This window comes from Callorhinchus milii, unplaced genomic scaffold (genome assembly GCF_018977255.1).
Source record: "Callorhinchus milii isolate IMCB2004 unplaced genomic scaffold, IMCB_Cmil_1.0 Scaffold10, whole genome shotgun sequence".
Lineage (NCBI taxonomy): Eukaryota > Metazoa > Chordata > Chondrichthyes > Chimaeriformes > Callorhinchidae > Callorhinchus > Callorhinchus milii.
In genome coordinates, this window is record NW_024704751.1 from 20,969,029 (window position 1) to 20,974,844 (window position 5,816).

At 49.7% G+C, this 5,816-nt stretch overlaps 1 non-coding gene across 1 annotated transcript; it reads left to right on the plus strand.

Annotated features, from left to right (window-relative positions):
• The first annotated feature begins 1,169 nt into the window (after nt 1-1,169).
• trnaa-ggc lies at nt 1,170-1,243 on the plus strand. Its single transcript has one exon. It is a non-coding gene; the product is annotated as a tRNA-Ala (tRNA).
• Nucleotides 1,244-5,816: the final 4,573 nt, after the last annotated feature.

Below are 5,816 nucleotides of genomic sequence, written 5' to 3' on the forward strand. Positions count from 1 at the left end.
TGGGTTCAAGCCCCACATTAGGACTTGGAACTCATATTGTCTAAGCTGATGCTCCAATGCAGTGCTGAGAGTGTGTTGTTGGATATGCTGTCCTTCAGATGAGACGTTAAACCAAGGTCCTGTTGGCCTGTCCAGGTGGAGACGAGAGACGAGAGTTTCTCTCTCCCAGTGTCCTGGTCGACAGTCCCCTAAATAAGTAAAATGCATTATGAGGAAGTGTAGTCGGGCCGAGGTAATGGACTCATTTATGAAGTTGGTGACCGGAAGTTGGTAGGGCTCCGAGCAAATTAACATCAGGTGAAACTTCCTTCTCTTTACCAATAGCGCTGCGGGACCTTTGTCATCCACCTGAACAAGCAGACGGGACCTCACTTTAGCATCTCACCTGAAGGATGATGCCTCCGACAATGCAGCCCACCCCACCCCCACATCATCCCCCTACCCAGTACTGCACTGGAGCAGCAGGCTGGAGCTCACAGTCTCAACATCAGGCATGAACCCACAACCCTCTGATCTGGGAAAGAGTATTACCAAGTGAGCCTGGCTAAAAAAGGTAAACTTTGTGAGGAGCGAGAGCCTATAACACGATTACGTACAACTTAATGCAATATTGCTGTAAGTGAGATCGATTGTTTGCGAACTGAGCTCAGGGGTGATGTCTGCCGGTCGTGCGTTTCCATCAGTATTGCCCTGGGCAGCGTCCCAAAGCACAAGAAAAAGCCTTGACTTTGTTTAACCCTTTGATTGATGATTTAATTTCAATAGCCGCTCACCATTAATCACAAAACTGCTGCAGTCGTTCTCAGGATTCAGCTTTTCAAAAAAAGCCCGTCGGCCCAGTGTCAGACCGTGACACAAAGGCAATGAAAGCCAGGCTGGAGCAATGACCCCTTTAATTAAGGATTTAAAGGGGAGTTTGGCATGGAAATATCCTGTTGTCAGGATGTGGAATTCTCTGCCAGAAAAACACTCTGCAGTTCAAGTAGATTACAGCAGTTCCTTTACAAGAAAATTAGATGCTGAAAGAGGAGGGATATCGAAGGGTGTGGGGAACAGGCATGAGAGTGAGATAAACGCCAGCGCCAGGTTGATGGGCCGAGTGGGCTGGCCTGTGACCCTGGAAACGTGGCAATTCAGTTTCTTGCAGAATGCGACTGTCTGCTGATTGGAGTCCTGTAGCTTAGTGGTTAGAGCACTCGCCTGGCAAGCGAGAAGTCCTGGGTTCGATTCCCGGGCAGGGTGACATGTTGGGCAAGTTTCCTTACTCCACACGCCTCTGTTTACCTAGCAGTTAGTAGGAACCCAGTTGTTAGTCGATTGGTGGATTGCTTTGCCTGGTGTAATAATCCCTTCAAAAAATTATCATTTGATCACTCACACACCGTCTGTGAGACACTACTGTGCACAATTGGCTGCCATATTCTGCCCACAAAATATACAGTCAACTCAAGTATACAAGTAGATTCTGTGAAGCGCTTTGAGGTGTCTTGAAGATGTAATAAGGCACTATATCAATTGCAAGGATTATTATTATTATTATTATTATTATGCTGCGTTCACCTAAAAAAAATTAGCAAAATATGGTCACCACACTTCACAGGCATTCCTGTCAAGTGTTTTGCAATGTCTTAACCACTTGATTAGTTTTATTATTATTTTGTAATAATATATTATAAAATAATTCCCCCTATAAATCAAAGATATCAGCTGGTGCGATGGAAACCCATCCAGAATCAAAGTTAGCATTCCTCAGGGCACGTTTTATAGCTATCACTGGGGAATTCTGATACTTGATGGAATCAAATGCTGGGGAGAGTGAGTGAGAGGCTAAGAGATCTTTCCAATAGAATTAATCTCATTAAGACCTGGGTTTCAATGCAGCAATGGCTAATGGGAATGAAGGCTTCTCTGTCAACTTCAGTGGTTTTAGCAAAATTAGTTTGGACAGTTTTAACCTGGTTCCTAATGGATTTGTGTCAACAGCTGAAAAGCTCTCATGATTCAGTTGTAATTGGAACAAAACTGTTGATCGCAGCCACAGATCCATTTGGCTCCATCACAGGAATTAAGAACAGTCACTGAGCAATAGGTGGGATAGGCAGATATCCTCTTCTGAGCATGAGGAAAGGAATGTTGTTGTAATAACTGGAGAAAGTTTATTTTTCATCCGCCCTATGCTGATTCACGTTACTCTCTCCCCTCCCAACCTGTGGAACCATTCGCTCCCTCGGGTAGAGCCAGTCCGGAACCTTGGCATGTTGTTTGACTCTCAACTGGCCTTTCTACCCCACATCCGTGCCTTGACCCACTTTGCCTTCCCCCACCTCCACAACATTGCCCAGCTCCGCCACTGTCTCACACTGCAGGCCGCCGAAACTATAACATCCAGGCTCAACTACGTAAAGTGCCTGCTTGTCGGCCTCCCTAACTCCTCCCTCCATAGACTGCAGATCATCCAGACCTCTCCAGCCCGTGTCCTCTCCTGCACCAGGCTCCATGACCCCATCACCCCCATCTTCGCCTGAATTCACTGGCTTCCCATCACACAGAGAATACAGTTCAAGATCCTGGTCTTCACCTTCAAAGCCCTCCATTGGTCTTGCGATCTCTGCGACCTCCTAACCCCCTACCAACCTGCCAGCTTCCTCCGCTCAGCGGGCTCCAGCCTGCTTCACGTCCCCCACCTCGCCCGCCCCACCATTGGCGGGCAGGCCATCAGCCACTCTGCCCCCACCCTCTGGAACTCAATCCCGCAGTCCCTCTGCCTCACCCCCTCCTTTGCCTCCTTCAAGAACCGTCTCAAGACCCTCCTCTTTGACCATGCTTTCAATCACCCTCCTTCCCTCTCTGCCCTCCCCCTCCCTGATCCCAACCCCCAGCTCGGGTCCGAAACACTGAGTGTTCAGCACCTTGGAATGTCCTCCCAACGTGAAAGACAATATACAAATGTAATTTTGTTGTTGCTCATCATACGAACATAAGAAATGCTAGACGAAAAAAAGACCAAGTTCCATCTAGTTCGCCTTCCACTTTCCTGGCGGTCGCTTGCACATATGTCCCGAACTACCTATGTACTATATCCCATCATGTTATTTCCTAAAAGAAAACTATCATTGCTCAAACTTCACTCACTCTGGCAACTATTGGTGGCTGAGCCTTCGAGCAGGACCCCTCGTCCCCTCTCCCTGCTTCAGAATTTCCCTGAAAATGGGATCTCTCTGACCATGTCGTGGATCAACATGCGCTGGACTCTCTCCAATAATAATAATAATCCTTGCATTTGATATAGCATCTTATCATGTCTTCTAGACGTCTCAAAGCACTTCACAGAATATACTGTAAAGTGAATTGACTATTTATTTGTGGGCGAAACGCAGCAGCCAATTGCGCACAGCAGCAATCACCCTCCTTCAGCAGTCAGAGGGAAGGCAGATCATTGCTCAGCAATAACATCACAAACATGATGTGTCTTTGATGTGTCTAACTGGTTCTCACTCCACCACTGACCTGCCAAGGTACCTCGGGCTTCTGCAGACATTTTGGAAGACATGGGGCAAAGTTTGCGATATTCCTTAAACCTGTTCCTTGTGATAAATAACAAACAGAATTTGCCTGACTGATAGTTTGAGCACAATAAGTAAAACAGTTTGAAAACAGAGTCAGGTGTAAAACACAGACAGCCTAACTTCCCTACCTAGTGGAATCCTGTAGCTCAGTGGTTAACACTAGTCGTCTCGCAAGTGAAGAGACCTGGGTTTGATTCCCGGGCAGGGTGAAGTGTTTTTTTTTTTTCCTTGCTCCACTTGCCTCTTTTTCCCGAGCAGTCAGTAGGAACCCGATTTTTAGTCAATTGGCGGCTTGCTTTCCCAGGGGTAATAATTCCTTTTTAAAAAAAATAAATAAATTGGTCGCTTTAATCCACGACTGTTTGTGGAACACTGCTGTGCGTAACTGGCTGCCTTGTTTCGCCCATTAAATTGCAAGTATTAGTATGATTATTACCTACTAGTGTTGGTCAATAAGTCACACAGTTTACCCCATGATGTGCTTGACAATATGTGTTTTGAGCTGTTAGCTCACTCAGAGCATGACGTCAATCCTCTGCTTCTATCACTGACATCATCAACCTGTCCCTCTCCTCTGGCTCTGTCCCCATTCCATTAAAAACTGCCATCATCACGCCCACCCTGAAAAAACCCTCCCTTGATGCGTCGCAGCTATCAAGCTACCGGCCCATCTCCAACCTCCCCTTTCTCTCCAAGGTCTTGGAAAGAGTTGTCGCCTCCCAACTGCGCTCTTTCCTTTCCACCCATTCTCTTTTTGAACCCCTTCAGTCAGGTTTCCGTGCTGCCCATAGCACAGAAACTGCCCTGGTCAAGGTCACCAATGATATCCTGACCATCTGTGACCAGGGCTCCCTCTGTCTCCTCGTCCTCCTCGACCTATCGGCAGCATTCGATACGGTCGACCACGCTATCCTACTCCACCGCTTGTCCTCCCACCTCAACCTTCAAGGCACTGTCCTTGAATGGTTTAGGTCGTACCTTTCTCACCGTCTTCACTTTGTCTCGACGAATGGCTTCTCCTCCACCCCCCGTACTGTCTCATGTGGTGTCCCTCAGGGCTCTGTCCTCGGTCCCCTCCTCTTCACCCTCTATATGCTCCCCCTCGGTGACATCATCCGCAGACATGGAGTTAACTTCCACATGTATGCGGATGACACCCAACTCTACCTTTCCTCCTCTACTCTCAACTCCACGACCACCGATGTCCTGACAGCTGCCTGTCCGACATCGAGTCCTGGACGAGAGACAACTTTCTTCAGCTCAACGTGCGAAAAACCGAGGCCCTCCTGATTGGCTCACGTCAGCGCCTCCGCACCTCAGGCGCTGACACCATCAGCATCCAAGGCTGCACTCTCCACCTCTCAAAGCCAGTCAGGAACCTCGGCGTTTTGTTCGACCCTGAGCTGTCCTTTCTCCCTCACATCCGCACCACAACTGGCACCGCCTTCCATCACCTCCGGAACATCGCCAGACTACGCCATTACCTCACCCCTCACGCTGCTGAAACCCTGGTCCACGCCTTTGTCACCTCAAGGCTGGACTATGGGAACTCTCTCCTCGCCGGCCTTCCCGCCACCTCCCTCCACAAGCTGCAGGTCATTCAGAACTCTGCAGCTCGTGTACTGTCCCGCACCAGGCTTCGCGACCACATCACTCCCACCCTCGCTCGCCTCCACTGGCTCCCCATCCCCCAGAGGATTGATTTCAAGATCCTCATCCTCACCTACAAGGCCATTCACGGCCTTGCTCCCTCCTACCTCTCCAACCTACTATCCCCCTACCTACCTGCCCGTACCCTCCGTTCCTCTGGCTCTGGTCTGCTCCACGTCCCCCGCCCCAACCGCCCTACCATCGGTGGTCGGGCCTTCAGCCTCTCAGCCCCGAGGCTCTGGAACTCCATCCCCCAGTGCCTTCGCCGCTTCCTCCCTTTCCTCCTTCAAGGCCGGTCTCAAAACCTTTCTCTTTGACCGTGCCTTCAGCTCCCCTCTCGACTCTCTTCCCCCTCCTCGCTCCCTCCCTTCCCTCCCCTCACCCTGACCATTTCCCCCTCCTTGCTCCCTCCCTTCCCTCACCCTGACCATTTCCGCCCTCCTCGCTCCCTCCCTTCCCTCCCCTCACCCTGACCATTTCCCCCCTGCTCGGGTCATGACCCAACTGTGCAGCGCCTTGGGACGTCCTCCTGACGTGAAAGGCGCTTTATAAATGGAATCTTGTTGTTGTTGTTGTTGTTGTTGCTTAACACACTGTGTG